The 18,707-nt window shown below is 36.9% G+C and overlaps 1 long non-coding RNA gene across 5 annotated transcripts in view; it reads right to left on the bottom strand.

Annotated features, from left to right (window-relative positions):
• Positions 1-18,707, bottom strand: part of LOC121830178 (uncharacterized) — a 42,224-nt gene that overhangs the window by 1,770 nt on the left and 21,747 nt on the right. For 3 of the 5 annotated variants that reach the window (XR_013052111.1, XR_013052110.1, XR_013052114.1), the window contains 4 exons: positions 13,424-13,539; positions 8,632-8,780; positions 1,799-1,871; positions 97-506 (listed from right to left, as the gene is read on the bottom strand). This is a non-coding gene — a long non-coding RNA (uncharacterized LOC121830178). Of the gene's footprint in view, positions 1-96; positions 507-1,798; positions 1,872-8,631; positions 8,781-13,423; positions 13,540-18,707 lie in introns of those variants that run through there. The other 2 variants (XR_013052112.1, XR_013052113.1) reach the window with 2 other exon arrangements.

The raw sequence follows: 18,707 nt of genomic DNA, 5'->3' as shown, positions 1-18,707 counted from the left end.
AGGGGAGGAAGCTGGAGCAGGGGTAGGAGGATGAGAGGGGGATCTGTGGTTGGTTTGTAAAATGAATAAAAAATTCTTAATAAAGAAAATAGATATGGGAAAAATATATATTTCATAGACTACAGTGGACAATTGCCAGGTTATTTGTGGTTCATTCAAAGCACTGACTAGTCTTCCATGGCCTGGTGAGAAATTACTCAACAATAATCTTTCAGGGAGTATTAAATCTCTCCAAGATGTTTGTAACTAATTATAAGATTAAAGGTAAGCAAACAACAAGGACTTCACACTGACTCAAAGCTAACAAGATGAGCAGGTGAAATAACCATGATGAATTAAGCTAAATTAGTTGTTAGCCCTCCTTATCCTAGATACATCCTGGGTTCCAGGCCACCCCGAGCAACTCTTAGCTGATGAAAAGGCTAAACCAAATAACACTAAAGGTAAATATTTCCTCTTCGGTTGAAAGGTGGCTCACTGCTTTTATGTCCAGGGTACACATGACTCTGAAAGAAAGACAATTACGTGTTTCTTCAAGGAAAAGTACAAGAAACAAAGACCTAAGCAAAACAGTTCTTTGTCTTCTTCTGTGTACCCACTTCAGCCTGCAGGGTGGACTCTTTCCATCTGTGTTCCACTAGACCTGTAGCTTCCTCTGCCTCTCCTTCCTCTGCCTCCTCCTCCCGGCTGCTGCCCAGGTTTCCTCCTCACCTGTCCTGTCCTTTGCTCTCTTTAACTCTAATAAACTGTCTTGATGTCCCCTTCTGCATCTGATTTTAAACTCTTGGTTGTTGTTGTTGTTTTGTTTTGTTGTTTTGTTTTTCGAGACAGGGTTTCTCTGTGTAGCTTTGCGACTTTCCTGGAACTCAATCTGTAGCCTAGGCTGGTCTCAAACTCACAGAGATCCACCTGGCTCTGCCTCCCAAGTGCTGGGATTAAAGGTGTGCACCACCACCACCCGGCTCCTGATTTTAAACTCTTACCAATGAGATCAAGAACTGCAAATGGGACGCTGTTTCCTCTTCTTCCCACTCCATGACATTTTGTCTTATTTACAAATTTAATGGGAGTTCTCAGGATACCTAACATAGTTTGACCATATTATTCTCTATGAATTGCCTGGTATCTTGTCTGATGCAGAGCTGACACAAAGCCAAATTTATGATGAAATGAAAAGAATTTTACATATTTTCATCTTTCAGACTTAATTATCCAAATATGTGATTGAATAAGAACATATGCCCATAACATTAAGGTAAATGAAATAAAGAGTGGTTCTCTTCAAAATGACGATAAATAAATCAACTGACTGAAATTAAACATCTCTGGAACTAAAGAACACAACTTCCAGGAATATAATTATGTATGTGTTGTATAAAAATCTGAATTGTCATCAGACTACTCACAGTTTATTCTGATTAATTAATTGTTCCATAGAAGAAATAACCAACTTTTAAATAAGCATAGCAATAACCAACTAGATAGTATAAATAACTTTGTGAAATATATCTCTAATGTCATGTTGATAAAACTAATTTTGAATATAACACCTGTGATTATTTTACTAAAACTCCAAAATTTTCTTATGTTGCAGGCCAGAATGTATAGAAGATTCTAAATCCTTCACATGATAAAGCCAAGTTCCAATTGTTTTAGAAAACAATTTAAAGCCATATTACCAAGTAAATCACATACAATCATTACTTTTTACCAAAATTCACATTAATTAAATTAACTCTTCAGATAGATAGATAGATAGATAGATAGATAGATAGATAGATAGATATAAATATCTTACCTAGTTTCCTTAGAGTTTTCTAAAGTAAAATTTATCCTCCAGTAATGGCAACATGTCATCAAGAAAGAATACACTGCAACAATCAGAAAAGACCATTTGCAAAGCTAAGTACTAGAACAGTTTTTATTGTATTTGTTGAATTGATGTCTAGAGGCAACTGCTTACAAAGTGTGTGGAGCTGGAAGATCTTACACTACATGAAATAAACTGTGTAAAGACTGAAAACTACCATACGCTGTCACTCATATGTGGAAACTAAAGTGATATCATGAATACAGAGTGGTGGCTAGGAGACAGGAGGAAATGGGAAGGGTACAGTGATAGGGAAAGTGGGTAAATTTTGCCCAGGAACCCACTGCTTCTTGGAGCAGCACTGTCTAGCCATGTAGAGTAACTCTTTCATTTCTACCTTGTATTGTTTATTTGAGTTTCAAAGTAGTGGATGTCCATATTACTTTCTCCTACACCATTCATTTTTGTTAATACACTCTCCTCTAGCCCTCTCATTTCCCCAAACACTGCACCCCCTTCATGATTAAATCCTACCGTCTCTGGCACCCCCGCTCCCTACTTTCCTTTTATGTATTTTCAACTGTTTTCCTCCCCCTAAGAATTCCCTTGAATGCCATCTTCCTAGTCTCCAGGTGCGCACAGTTACTTTAAGTTAAGCAAGCAGAAATAAAGAGTGGAAGGTGGGATCTGAATATGAGAGATTGCATGAATTTTTCATTTTTCCTTTGAGATCAGATAACTCAGTATCTTTTCCAGTTTTATTCATTTACCTTCAATTTTATAATTTCACATTTTTTGTAGCTATATAGAACTCCATTGTATCTTTTTACTACATTTGAATTATCCATTCTTCACTTGATGGACATTTAGGCCACTTCAACTTACTTAGCTGTTGTAACTAGAGCAGCAATGAACATGGCTGTGTAAGTGTCTCCATAGTATGATAAAGAGTCCTTTGAATGCCCACCCAAAAGTGCTATAGCTAAATCACATAAAAGTAGGTTATTTTTAGAGTTCTTTTTTTAATCCTCCAGACTGGTTTGCAAAGTAATTATACTAGTTTACACTTCTACTATTAGTTTATAAGAATTCACCTTTCCCCACAACCATGCCAGGACTTGTCCCCATTGGTACTCTTGATCATATCATATCCATTCTGACTAAGATGAGATGGAATCTTAAAAGGGTTTTAATCTTCACTTTTCTGATGGCTAAAAATACTTATGACTTTTTATAGTGTTTTCTAGGCATTTATATTTCTTCTTTTGAAAATTCTATTAAGTTCTGTAGGTCATTTTTAATATTTTTCTTGGTATTAAGATTTTTGAGTACTTTTGCTATTCTATACACTAATGCTCTGTCAGATAAATAGCTGACAAAGATTTTTTTTTCTTATTCTATGGCCTGCCTCTCATTGGATTGACAGTTTAAGTACAGAAGCCTTTTGGTTTCATGTGATCCCATTTGTTGATTGTTGGTCTCATTTTCTGTGTTATCGAGTCCTATTCAGAAAGTCTTCTATTGAGGTCCTTGGTCTTTGGAGTTGAGTTTTGCACAAGATTAAAGACAGGATCTAGTGTTATTTTCTGCATGCTGATATCCATATTCCCAGCATTACTTATTATAGTAGTTGTCTTTTATCCACTGTATGTTTTTGACATCTTTGGAAAAAAAAAAGATAATTGTACTTGTGTAGACTTATTTCTGAAACCCCCATTCCACTCCATTGATCTATGTGTCCATTTTTTAAGTCCTATGAAGTTTTCATTACTATGTCTCTGTAGCATGACTTGAAGTCAGAAATGGTGATACCTCATGCAATATTATTTTTGTTTAGGATTGTTTTGGCTGAGTGTGTATGTGTGTGTGTGTGTGTGTGTGTGTGTGTGTGTGTATGTGTGTGTGTGCTTCCATATGAATTTTAAGATATTTTTCCTCTATCTTTGAGGAGTGGCCCTACACTATTGATCAGGATTGTATTGAATTCATGTATGTCTTTTGGTCAAATGGCTATTTTGATGACATTAACTCTTCTGATCCATGACAAGAGGAGATCATTTCATATTTTTTTTGGTGTTGGCTATACACTTGTTGTATGTAGCCTTTATTACACTGAAGTATGCTGCTTCCACCTCTAGCCTTTCTGTACCTATTTTCAAGAGTGTCAGATTTTGCCAAAGACCTTTTCTGTATCTATTAAAATAACCATGTGATTTCATCTGTTTATGTGATTATTATATTGATTGATTTGTATATGTTGAACAACACCTGTATCTCTGGAATGAAGCCAAGTTAATCATGATAAATGATCCTTTAATGTGCTACTGGATTAGGTATGCAAGGATTTTACTGAGAATTTTTCCATCTATATTCATCAAGAAGAGTCTGTAATTTTTCTCCCTCCTTTCTTTTCTTCCTTCCTTCCTTCCTCCCTTCCTTCCTTCCTTCCTTCTTTCCTTCCTTGCTTCCTTCCTTCCTTCCTTCCTTCCTTCCTTCCTCCTCCTCTTTTTTTTGTCAATGTTGTTATATCTTTATCTGGTCCTTATATATTTTTCCAGGTTTCAGAGTAGAACTGGCTTCATGAGAAGAATTTAAAAGCATTATTTTCCTGTTTTTCTTACTGAATAATTTGAATAGTATGAGTGTACTTTTTTTGACAATTCAGTTGATTTCTACAGTGAACTTATCTGTTCTTGGGATTTGTTATATGGGAAATTCTTTTTTACTTCTTGGAGCTCATTGTTGATTGTATTTTCATCTTATTTGATTTTGCTATGCTATATGTATCTAGAAAATTTATTTCTTTTGTATTTCCCAACTTGGAACATAGGTTTTTAAAGCACATCTGACTACCATCAGTATCTGTTATAATGTCTCTCCTTCATTTCTAACTTCATTAATTTGTATCTTCTCTATCTCTTTTTGTTAATTTGCCTAAGTGTTTGTCAATTTTGTTTCTTCTTACAAAGAACCAATTCTTCATTTTATTTACTCTTTGTATTTTTTCCATTTTAGTACATTAATTTATGCCCTCATCTTGATTACTTTTTCCTATATACTGCTTTGTAGTTTGAATTTTTTCCAAGGACTTAAGGTACATCATTAAGTTATTCATTTGAGAGCTCTCTAGCTTTGTAAATGTAGGCACCTAGCACTATTAACTTTCTTCTTAGGACTGCTTTCATTTGGTCCTAAAGATGATGCTTGCAAGTTGTGTTTTCATATTCAACCAATTCTAGAAGTTATTTTTCCTACTCAACTGAGAACACTACAAATCATAAAAATAACCTTTCAGGCAAGATGTGCCCACTTGCTCAATAGTAACGTAACTGTTGTTGGAGTAATCACCTGCCTTCTGATTAGATTTCAGGACCATTCCTAGTGAGAGAACCCATGCCTGGTATTATATGCCCAGTTGATAGCCCATGCCTGGGGATGCAAAAAAGCAAAGGGAGACACCTACTTCTGCTGTGTAACTATATTGGCATAGCATTCAACTACCTTTTAAATAGCTATTACCAAATTCCTACTTTCAGCCTCTCTTTGCAGTGAATGATGGAGAATAAAGAAACAGGGGGCAAGATGTTCAGAATAAGTGACAGTAGAGTAAAAAGCCCTGGCCAAGACATTTATACTACCCCCTTTAAGATTGGGGAAATATTTCAAGAGACAGGACAGAAAGAATGTAAAAACAAGAAGATAGGGTGAAGAGCTGAACTGCCATCTTCTATACTTCACATAACCATTGCAATCATGAACTCACAGTAACTTCATTATTTGTGCAGAGCCAGCACAAGACTAGTTTTGTTACAAATCAGGCCCTTCTCCTTATTGCTGAACTATTATTGGCTATTGACAGTTTCTGGGAAATGGAGAGTCATTGTCTTCAGTTGTGTATCCATTGCTGAGCCCACCAAGTACAAAAAGATAGCTTTATAGCTATGATCACACAGAGAGCCTTGACCAAATGTGATGGGCACAGCACAAAACTAATATTCATGAATGTGGAAAAAAGATTTGTAGAGAAGAGAATGGGGTGAAAAGAGTTGGAGTGAGATGGGAAAGGGTGGAGATAAAGTGGTCAGTACTCATTGTGTATGTGTATGAAATTATGAAAAAAAAATTTAATCAATAAAAAGACCAGGTGCAGTTGGATTTGGTCAGTGCATGTTGTATGCACATACAGAACTATCACACTGGACCCTACCAATATGTACAGTTAATACATGGTAAGAAAATATGAATGCTTTAAGCCTGTACTTAATGTTCTGTTTATTTCTGTTGAAATAATAGTTTTCATGGTGGAGTCATGAGTGTGTTGAAAGGATAGACTATCAAAGTACTTACTTGTAGATCAAAAACAATACACAAACATTTGGGGAAGGTCAGTCAGATGGCTCATCGGATAAAGTCCCTTACTGCCAAGCCTGAAGCTCTGGGTTCAGTCACTGAAACACCCATGGTGGAACAAGAGACTCTTACAGGTGTTCTGGCCTTCATAAATGCACCATGGCACAAGTGTGCTCTCCCCACTCTCTTCAAAATAAATATAATTGGAAAGAAACAGATAGACATAAACTAATTTTTGCTTGGTATGGAATACACAGATACATATTTAGTTCTGTGACAAGGCTAATATGGAGGGAACATTCTCTAATATGATGCAGTTGTCCAATAGTTCACTAATACTATACATTTTATATTCAGACTTGACATAGAGCTAGATAAAACCATAAAGTAAAAAAGTGTTTATTCATAAAATACCAAACGTATCCATCAATTCAAAGAGCAACAAAACAACCAGCAGAATAATTATTGTCTATGAACAAGACCTTTAAAATACACTATTTTAGTGTGTGCATGTTTGTGTGTGTGTGTGTGTGTGAGAGAGAGAGAGAGAGAGAGAGAGAGAGAGAGAGAGAGAGAGAGAAGGAGAGAGAGATTTTGTTTTTTTCTATATTTTTAATATATCATGATCAGAGTTTCCATTCCCTCTACTCCTTCCAGTTCCTCCCCACCTCCCCTCCCATCCAGATCAACTCCCTCTCTGGCTCTAATTAGAAAAAAAGACAAGAACGGGCTTCTAAGAGATAGCAACCACACATAACAAAATAAACCATAAGATAAAGCAAAAACTATCTCATCAAAGATAAACAAGGCAAACCAGCAAAAACCAAGAGCCCCAAGAGAAGTCACAAGAGTCAGAGACCCACTGTTCACACATTCAGAAGTCACATGTAAGTGCTAAACTGAAAGCGATAATATATATGCAGAAGACCTGATGCAGACATATCTGGTGTCCTCCATCCCCTCCAGCTCTTACACTCTTTCTGCCTCCAATTCCTCTTCTACAGAGTTCTCTGAGCTCTGGGGTTGGGGAGCGTGGATTGATGGAGACATACTATTTCCAGCTATGTGTTCCGAGGTCTCACTCTTTGCATAATGGCTGGATGTGGGTCTTTGTATTTGTTCCCATCTGCTGTAGGAGGAAGCTTCTCTGATGCTGACTGAGTAAGGCACTGATCTATGACTATAGCAGAATGATATTAGGAGTCATTTTATTGTTATTTTATTGTATTTAGGTGGGTAATAATTGATTTTACCCAAATTCTCTGTGCTATCTAGTCTCTGGTTCTTGGTCACTTAAGTAGTATCAGGTATGGGTTCCATCTCATGAAGCGGGCATTTAGTCAAAGCAGGTGGGTGACTCCCACAAGCTTTGTGATGCTGCTGTCCTAGCATATTTTGAAGGCAAGACAGATTGTAAGCAAAGGTTTTGTGCCTGGAATGTTGTTTACGTTTCTCTTTTGGTAGTCTGAAGAGTACCTTTGTATATCAAAGACACTAGAACATAGGGGTGAAGGTCCCATGCAGGCACCAGCATATATACAAAGAGTTGTGTGGGTGTTGCCTTCTCTGTTTTAATATTAAAGAAAACCGTAAGCTTTAAAATATGTTGTGTTAGGAGATTTTTATGAGGTCTAATGTATACCTCATCAAAGTTTCTGCTTTAACCTTGATATTCTCACTCTCCAACTTGGACAAATGTGATTCATATATTTGTAGCAATGATAATGGTAAGTCATTTTAGAGGCAAGTTTTCCTTCAAAGCTTTTATATCTTGGTAGTTCAATATATAAAATTATTTTATTTGGTACCATTACCATGGCAAAACTGGGATTTGTGACCTAAAACCTGAATAATACCTGAAGTCAACAGCCACTTTGTTACTCCTCTGTTATTAGAAGATCTTCAGTGCCTTTGAAATAGCAAGATCTCCTTCTATTGTGATTATTTTAAAGCATACTGATTTTATTCTAAGACCTTACTCTAACCTTTCTATGAATTCAGTCCACATTTTTAAAAAAGCCACTTAAAACATCCTGTTCTTCGATATTATACCAAAATTTAAACATTCTCTTGTCTCAAGAATTATTCTCCATTCTTGGAGCCATTTTCTGTCAAATATTCCCATCACTCACACACTCACCCCCTCACTCCACAGATTTCTCAAGTAGACCATCACCTTCTTCAAATTTCTAGCCTCCCCCCTGGTCCCTCCTATTTGGTATGTCTGCATAACTCTTCCAGTGTTTTGAAATTCTCTCTGCTAGTTATTGCCTTACTTGGTTACTATCAATGCTCCCTACCTACTTCAAGCCTTCCATTATAGTGAGGTTCTTACAGGTAGATACTTTAATTGGTTTATGGTTAAAATGGTAACTAGCATATTTTAAGTATACAATAAAAATCCACTAAATCTAATTTGTTTGTTTTTAGTATTTCCTTGGGACAGAGTAAAAGAATTATTTAATTTTTACCTTGAGCTTATGACAAGGAGTTTCAAACTGCTTGAAATTTCCTTAGAGATGGGAATGCTGTTGTTGTAAGAATGGGCCGACTCCTCGACAGCTTGAGTATGGAGGCTGTCCAACCAAAGACCAAGTATGTACTCAGAAGGCTTCTCTCCCTGGGGGTGGAGGGCATGAAGAATTTAAATCATGTAGGAGCAGTTTCATCCATCTCTTGTAACACATCCCTAGCCTCAGCTCCACACACTGAAGTTCAATGGGACTTCCTGGTTGGTTAATACACAATGTTATAAAAACACCCCAGCCACTAGAAGCTCATATCTACAGTCTCCAGGCTTTGTTGTAATTCTATTATCTAAAAGAAAACTTTACTCATAATAATAGAACTGCCCTGTGATCTGTGAGACAATTAGTTCTAAGGAATTATCACACAAACCTACATTTAACTGACAAAACATCTCTAAGTGATGGCTAATTGACAGAGAATGTGGCTGCTCTGGAGATGTCATGGAACCTATAGCTATTGTCTGAAGTAAGCAAGGGAAGACTTATTGGAAGTCCTGCCCTTTAATCTGAAGCTTCTAGTACTGGCTCTAAGTAGCTAACACTGGTGCTGCACTGAATTCCAAAGTTCCAGTTGGGACTGTTATAAAATACTTCAGATAAAATAAGTTATTACATTTCCATAATCATGTGCATTTTACTTATTTGACATTGTCATCCAAGATCCAACTTCAATAAAGTTCTCAATTTATCCATATGATAGTTCTTACTCTAATACATTAATAAAATGATAGTGGTCAATACATGTGTTAATTTCTTTCATATAGCTCATATTTACTTTTAAGTCAATATTCTATGTGCATTTTTCATTGTGAGTGGTGTAAGAAAAAAAGTAAGAATACAGAATCAGAAGACAAATTCTAATAACTAAATTTTGGAAATGCTTTATTTAAAGTAAATTTATCCATCATTAGCTGTGGCTGAGTTACACTGTCACTACATGTATACACAATGGATTCATTAATAGTATGTGTTTTATCGATACTATATGTGACTCATTTCTGGCTTAGCAAGTGTAAGGAAATCATTCGAAACACCGGGCAGCTGCTAGAATAGGAGGGGTTTCCCTTCCACTGGGTTTTATAAGCTGAGATAAGTATCTATGGCAGAAAAAAAAATCAATTATTTTGAGAGAAATTCAAATTCAAAAATCAATAGCTGGCTTTCCTTCATGAGGGGAATACCTAATGGCTGCAGTCAGTAACTAGAGCACTCTCTAACCTGATGCATTAGCCAAAATCACTTTAATTTCTACCTTCCAGGTTATTCTAGTGCTTCTTCTCTGACTTATTATTTTGAAAAACTTTCATTAGAGATTCCAGGCTTGTCGGGCAGAAGTGAAAGTCACCACAGATAGCGTTAGAAGCTCAAACATCTGCTGGAGGTGCCTTATAAAGCTAAATTTAAATCACAACTTAAACATGTTACAAGGGTGATTGCCATATTATAGGAATCTCTCTGCTTAATGAGAGCAGAGTGAATAAATAGGGTGTTGTGTCCCATCTTTAAGGACTCTGAGGATTTATTGTATTTTAGAAGTGCTGGGCAGGCTTTGCACTCATACCATTATAATATAAAACAGATTCGTTAGCAAATCAATAGTGCAAAGAAGAAAGTACTGCTTCTACTGATGAGCAAGTGAATGTTAGCACCGCTTCAAGCACCATTTTAACAGCACAGTTTGTACTCAAAACAATGAACAGCTAATTATAAGTGAATGTTTTGTATGCCGAAAAATAAGTTTCTAAAGATGCATAATCTAACTTTCTCTCCTTGAACTCCACTAACAAAACAGGACTGTGTTCTTGAACATAATAAAATTGAATTATATGTTTTAAATGTTCTTTAAGTCTGACTCTTATTAATGTCAGATTAACTTCTCATCCAGTACAAATTAATAAAGCTCTTCAATGGGTTAAAGAAACAAGCATAATCTAGGTAGAAATCTCATCCTGATTATTATCCATTCAATGGGAGAATTTACTTAAAACTGGAGAAACTTTACTTGAAGATATCCACAATTGAGTCTACAGTAACTAATCCCAATTCTGGCATCATATTTAACTTGTTACATCTTTTTAGCCAAACGAATGGAAACACATGAACTATGAACCAAAGGCTGAGGGGTCCCCAACTGGATCAGGCCCTCTGAATAGGTGAGACACTTGATTGGCTTGGTCTGTTTGGGAGGCATCTAGGCAGTGGTACCAGGTCCTGTGCTCATTGCATGAGTTGGCTGTTTGAAACCTAGGGCTTATGTAGGGACGCTTGGCTCAATCTGGGAGGAGTGGCCTGGACCTGCCTGGACTGAGTCTACCAGATTGATATCAGTCCTCCGGGATCATTTTGCCCTGGAGGAGGTGGGAATGGGGGATGGGCTGGGGGGAAGGGAAAGGGGAGGGGGGCAGGAGGGGGGAGAACAAAGGAATCCATGGCTGATAGGCAGAACTGAATGGTATTGTAAAATAAAATATAAGGGAAAAAAAAGAATTAAAGGTGTATACCGCCAAAAAAATAAAATAAAAATAAATAAATTTTGAAAAGAATTAGAATGACTGAGCAAATAGAGAGACAGACACTTGCCCCTAGAAAGAGAGATGTTTTTCAAACTATCCTGAGACACAAGATTCTCAAATACAGCACAATTAGCAATTTGGGGGTTATACTGACTTGCAACATCCCAACCTCTATCCACAGCAAGCAAGTGACATACATCCACTACCACTTCCCTACCACAGCTCTAACATCCAAAATATCTACAGATGTTATCAACTATCTCCTGGGGATTAAGACAAGTGACAGTTTATTGAATCGACAGATCACTTAATCCAAACTGTAGACATTGAAACCAGTGAGTCTGAGATCAGTTTTATTGCTTTAGAACCACCCTGAGTGTAGATAATCTCTGGATCACTCAGAAACACTAAATGCTTGTGTCTGTTTGCAAGTAATACTAATGAAGGAAGAATAATTTCTGAAGGATGAGCATGTAGCTACATGTAAGCATGTAGCTTCAGCCTGCAACCTTACTAACTGTCCAAAGCTGAAAAAGAGACAGAGGAGTGGAGACACAAGGTCTGTTAGCAACCACTAATCCTTGTAAGTCGTTTTTTTACGTATCATACTGTACAAAAGGTTCCCGTGAGTTCTTCCAACAGTCTGTAGAGGAAGATAAGAAAGATATTTTATAAGTAGGTTTTCATAATCATTTCTGCCTCATCAGAATTTATATCTCTCGTTTATGTGATCATGACCAACAACACATCAAAAGCTAAATAGCATGTCAACTGTCAGGCATCCAGAGAGAATGTAAATGAAGGCATTGCCTCATTCCAAAACTGTCAGAAGTCATGGCTTAGAAGTATTCATTCACATCCCTGGAGTATTTTGATGTGATCTGCATGTCTCTCTTCTTTGGCAGGTATAACTAAATCAGATAGATCAATGTCAAGGAGTTCTAAAACTCAACTACAAGTATCACTAGAATTATATGTGAATATAGTACTTAGATAGTTTTTAATGTTCTAGCTAATTTGGGCTGTTTTATCAATTCATCTAGAATATAATTCTCACTTCAGTTAACATGCCTGCCCCCTGTAGGTCCAACTGTACGTATTGTTGCTATACATTTTGAGCCATATTACTCTTGTCTAGTTTACAGTCAAATAAATTTTTCTATTCCACTGTTTACTATAAAATCTATCCTACACCTTGCAAGTGACTTTTATGAACTAAATACAGGACTATACATTTATTCCTGTCAAATTTATCTTCTTGGTCAAACCCAAACATCTTTTCTATATATAAACCAAATAACCAAATTGGTGACAAGGTTAGATGTAAATTCCCTTATAAGCTTGATATGACCTCTATCTTTCCTTTATATCTTTTCCCCAATCATTATTAAGAGTTATTTATACTCCTGAGATCCTCTGAGCAAGATGGAATCATAAGGACATGTCAGGAAAACAGAGCAACACCATAAATAACAGAGTGGATCAGTGCAGAGTGTACCAGCATTATTCAGCAGCCTACTAAATAACATCTGAGGAAATGGTATTCATTCACCTCACTACCAGCCTCTATCCCTCTTTCCAGACTTGGCTCACAATGATATTCACCCTCTAACCGGACAGTTTTCAGGGCTACTCTCACCAATGAAATGCAATAAGATATTTCTACCACAATTCTTCTATTTATTCTTTTAATGCATATATACGTACTCTCTCTTGTATAATGCATCTATGTGACATGAAATTCTAGTAACCCCTCAATCTTCAATGTACCTATGTCTGCTAGTAAACCCCCCATCGTCACTCCCTTTGTGGCCCATCATTTTGGGAATAAATTTGTCTTACTAAATTCTTTTAGTAATAGATGAATATCTCACCTTAATGGTGCCAGTTATTTGTATCAGCTCCTTATTTACATATCCCATCTACACAATGCCCATCATAATATTTCTCATTTGGGAATTTTTTATTTGTTTTTAACAATTAAAATTACTCCTGAAACTTCATGTAATTTTAAAAACTAAAAGGTGTTTACCTATGATAAAAGTTTGCACCTTCTAAAACGAGTTTTGAAATGAGAGTAATCAAACTAGTGGGTTTGACCATTTCTAGCATCTTGGTGTTTACATTTCCAATTTCACTTCTACCATTCTAGGGTATCACTAGAAGAAATCACGTATTCAGAATGAGTACTGCAAGAATGATGTAAAGCCTAGAGTGCTTACCTGTGGAAAAGTAGGTTTGGGCCAAAACAGCAAACCGCTGAACCCGTCCTCAGGTCACTAATGCTTTTCAAAGCCATCTGACCTGAATAAGCCTTGTGAGCCCAGCTCCACCTACACTGAGATAAAAACCATTTAGAGAATCAAGGCAACTGATTCCTCCAAAGGACTCCCATTAAAAAACAATCACTTAAGTCAGATAAAAGGTCAAAAGAAGCTCAACAGTTGAGCTACAAATTATTTACTCTCTTATCATGATTGTTTAAAAAAAACATAGCTTAGGTTGGGAAAAGCTTCTAGAGGAAACTTGGGTTTGTGTTAGAGCTAATACTGCAAATTTACTTGAACTCATTAAACCTTCCGATAAAATGTACTTGACACATATATTTCTGAAACCAGTTATTGAAAAATATCTATGTAATAGCAATATTGATTAAGTGAGCCAAGTACATGCCTCCTTATATTAAATAATACTAAAATGGAAAATCCCTATTTACAGAATTTAAAAAGGTATCCATGTTTGTTACAGTAGAATAGTATCAAAATGAATTGACCATTAAGTTTCTCAACCTATAGAAGACTGTTATAGCTTCCATAATCACTACCAGAGCCAATTTATCTGTGCAAGGGATTAACAAAATTGTGATTGCTGTGGGACAATCATTGTACACTGTAAATATGTATTACATTCATTGCTTAATAAAGAGCTGTCTGGCCCAAAAAATGAATTGACATGAATATAAATAAGAAAATTAGTACTAAATGCAAATGTAATAACAGGTAGCTTACAACATAGTTCATATATTTGAGTATATACACATATAAATACAGCACTCAGAGATTTATATTAATGTCAGACTTACTGCTTGTGTACCTGCCCATTTCTATGTAAGCACACACATACATGTCACTGTGATTTGATATAGAAATCATATATTAAGAGTTCAGATATCTCAGTTTTTTAATCCATTATCTCTGACTCTAATTTATTCTATGCCTTGTGATCACTTCTTCAGAATTCAAAATAAAAGGCAGCTGAACTACATAAACTTTAGAATATGTGGGCTTCTATTATTAATAATTGAAGCCTTTATGACATAGATCTGTAGAGATGAGAGAGTCTACATTATAACCACAAAAGTACTTAATGTATTCTCTGCAAAACTAGTGTTTTAATTTTGAAATTTTATTTTTAAATAATGAGATATTTAGCCTTAGCTCACTCCCCGAACCCAGTAGTTGTCTGGGTGATTTTAGTTTTCATACTGACATATTAGAGAAATTAAACATTCCTTTATCCTTTAAATATTTATTTTTAACTGATGTGGGAGTTTAAACAGGGTCTCCTGTAGCCCAACTTGACTTTGGACTGGCTGTGTGTCTTAGGATGACCTTGAACTCCTAATCCTCCTGCATCTACCTTCTGAGTGCTGAAATTACAGTCATATACAATGATGTCTGGCTAAAAACACATTATTCTTGTTCTCCAGTTTAGTTCGGAGACTATTCCTAGGATGTGATAAACAATACAGACAAGTCATCATAAATATTATGGATTTTACAACTAGTGAGGAAGACAGATAATAAATAACAAGGCAAGATATATATATATAGAGAGAGTACAGTAAGAGCTGAGGGGTTGCTGAGAGAAAGAGAGAACACCATGTAAATACGGTTCCAGTATTATCTTTCCAGAAGTCTGTTCTTCATACTTTGATCATGGGCCATGTGTGGCTATTGAATACTTAAATTGCACCTCGTCCAAACTGAGTGTATTACAAATATAAAATATGCTTGCCAGACATAAAAGACCATGCCTTTAATTCCAGCACAGGAGACAGAGGCAGGTGAATCTCTGCAAACTCAAGGCCAGCCTGGTCTGTGTAGCCAGTTCCAGGCTAACCAGGATACATAGTGAGACCTTGTCACAAAAAACAAACAGATCAAATATAAAATATGCATGGTATATTCCAGTCCTAATATGAAAAAATTATTAATAGCCTTTACATTAAAAATATATAAAGGGGATATATTGACTTCTCTGGAAAGATGCAGGACAATAAACCCAGATAAGTAGCCCTAATGGTGAAATAACATTCATGTGTATAAATGAAGACTATTTTGTTAGTGTAATTAGAAATGAAAAGGAACACACAAAGTAAAGCCATAGAATTCACAAGCCAAAACTGCATGTTTAAAGCAAATTTGATATTGAACAAGGTGAAAGGTTTTGGGTTTGAAGTTCAAAAGGATCACTAAGGGAGATTATCCTTTGGGGCATGAAATTTATTAGAATTATTGGGTATATAAACAGAGAGACAGACAGACAGCATTTTAAGGGCCTTGGGATGAATTCAGGCATATGTCTCAGAGTGAGAGTCCCATCCTATAGGTTTCTGAGGGAAGAGGGAGGTTTCATATCACTTGGTTGATGAGTAGTCTATAGGACGAACTTGTATCATCAGGCTCTCTCTCATCCTAGGTTGCAAGGCGAGGGGAGAGGTGGCCTGGGGGACAGGATGGGATGGATGGAGAAAGGCCCATTTAATGAATGTGTTTCCATCATGTGGGGAGTGCCACTGGTAGCCCTTTATAATGAAAACCTCTTAGACTGGGGCTTGTATGGAGAATCAACTATGAAAGTGGAGAGAGACAGAGCTGCAGATGGGCAGGACTTCAGGAGCAACTGGTCTGGATTCTAACACAACATAAAGCCAAAAGTCACAGAGGGTTTCATCTCTGTTTCCTGACTGCCAGTGAGTGTTCCTGTGGCCTAGTCCCAATCTGGTCTCACTGAGATACTTTTCCCATTAGGATAGAGTGCAACTATTCAAACCTTAAGTTAAAATAAACTCTTCCCTCCTTCAGTTGCTTCTTTCAGTTATTTACTCCCAACCAAAAAGAAAAGTAACCAATGTTTCCACATGATAGCAAAATGTAGGGCTGTTGCTGTGACAAACCTAAGCCTCTGACATGTAGGTCCCATGTTAAGTGGCTGTCTGAGACAGCTTTAACTGTCAACTTGACATAACCTAGGGTCACCTTAGAAGGAAGTCTCCATTGAGAAACTGCCCAGATCAGATTGGGCTATGGATATGTCTGTGTTGTCCTGATTCTTAATTGGGGAGGCTGACCCAGCCTGCTCTGGACAATACCATCCATAAGCAAGTGGTCCTGTGCCATATTTAGAAAGCTAACTAAACATGAGTGAGTGAGTGAGCCAGCAAGCAGCATTTCTCCATGTTTTCTGCTTCATATTTTGGCTAAATTCCTACACTGACTTATCTCTATGATGGAGTGTGTTCTCAAAGAGTAAGCCAAATATGCCCGTTCCTCCTCTAAGTTCTTTTGGTCCTGGTGTTTGTCAGAGCAGCAGAGGGGAAGCTCAAAGACTGGCTTTGGAATTGGTTTGTTAGAGGAAAATGGAAAAGTTTGGAGATCCTGTTAAAGAAATCCTAGAATGCGGTAAGCAGAGGTTAATGTTCCCTCAGATGAAAGTGGGGAGGAAAAGAATATTAATAGAAATGCAAGCAGTAATATATGTAAAGCATATTTAGTTTGGACCAGATGACTATTAAGTGCTCAATAGACACATTTTTTGCTCATGAGATTTCAAAGAGGAATAAAGACTTTATCAAGAATTAACAAGGGGTCACCTACTCATGTTACAGTCTAGCAGAGCATCTGGCTATAATTTTCCATATCCTGAAAATTTCAGTGTCTGAATTCTAAAGTAGTAGACTAATTTGTTTGGTAGAGGACATTTCAAGACAACACAGCATTCAGGCACTGGTGTGATTTGTGTCTATGTTATAATGAAAGAGCAAAACATGAAGGAGGAAAAGGAAAATGTGCATTTTCCTAGGAAAGGAACAAGAATGTGGTTAAAGTTGTAGGCAGAGCTTGCAAGGTGCTATAGACAGCATCTATACTTATTAAAGTAGAAAGCTAAAAGCCAGCACATTTGACATCACAACAATAAGAATTGTGCCTTGTGAGCAAGAACCCACTCATCACAAGCTCCAAGTTGTAAAACTAAAAACCCATCTGGAAAACATTCATTGGAAAGGAGAGTGCCTGTAAGAGTCCAAAGATTACTTCCATGGTGACTCCCTGCTTGAAAATAGCTGCCTAAGGAAATGTTTTCCCAAGTTCAACTGCACAACACTTGGCCACTATATACATAGTCTGGGAGGGGTGGGAAAGGCTACATTTCATTCATTCATTCATTCATTCATATATTTTTGAAAGGAGTGAGCCGTGGTGTTGGTGCACATATGGAAGTTGTTTCTCTCCTTCCACCATGCCCAACTCAGGTCATCAAGCTTGTCAATAGGTACCTCTACCCCCTAAGCCACCTCACTAGTCATAAGCTACCTCTTGAGCATCTTGGAGAACTTGGCTTCTTTGCTCACATAGCACTGGTTTTGGAGGCATGCAGAACACAAGAATTACAGAGTCATAGAAACTTACACCAACATTCCAGAAATTTGCTTAGATCAGGCAATATGAACCATGCTTGGGGTTGTATGTGAGGCAATGAATGTAAAATCCAAATTGTAATGGAGAGTCAAAGATGTTGGGATACCAGGAATATATGATGTCTACTGAGGAAATCTGCAAAGACCAAGTTGATTAAGCCTAAGAAAGAAACCATAGGTGGCCCACCACAGGACTTGTAGCAGGGACAATATTACTCAAATCTGTTGGGAGTGTAGAGAATGCTATCATGACTTCCAGGAGCCAGACATGAGCTACAAGGTTAGCTGGTTGCAATACTGGATTTGCTCTTTTCTTGCTATACTCATTCTTCCTTTTTATAGTGAGAATGTTTACTCTGTAGCACAGTATGTTGGAAGCATACAACTTTATTTTTTATTTTATTGGACCTCACAGTTAAGAGATCACTTTGAGTCTCAGAAAATATTTTGGACTTTTGAACAGTAGTGGAGCTGTTTTGGAGGATGAGAATACAACACTGTGGTTTCAACATAAAATGCTCCCCACAGCTTCATGGCCTTGAATGCCTGGTCACCATCTACGGGCACTGTTTAAGGAGTCTGTAGACCCTTTTAGATACAGGGTCTTGCTAGTAGACATAGGGCCAATTATAGGCAGGATTTATGGGAATACCCTGACTCTAGTCCAGACTACACACTGCTTCATGACTGCCAATGCAAAGTCACCAACCACCTCATGCTTCCAGTGTCCCAGATATATAAGCTTTTCATCTACTGTGTCTTCTCCACCATGATTAACATACCCACTTAAACCATAAGCCAAAATA

Source organism: Peromyscus maniculatus, chromosome 6 (genome assembly GCF_049852395.1).
Source record: "Peromyscus maniculatus bairdii isolate BWxNUB_F1_BW_parent chromosome 6, HU_Pman_BW_mat_3.1, whole genome shotgun sequence".
NCBI classification, from domain to species: Eukaryota; Metazoa; Chordata; class Mammalia; order Rodentia; family Cricetidae; genus Peromyscus; species Peromyscus maniculatus.
Note: the sequence above shows the minus strand (reverse complement) of the source record. Positions and strands in the feature narration are given on the sequence as shown.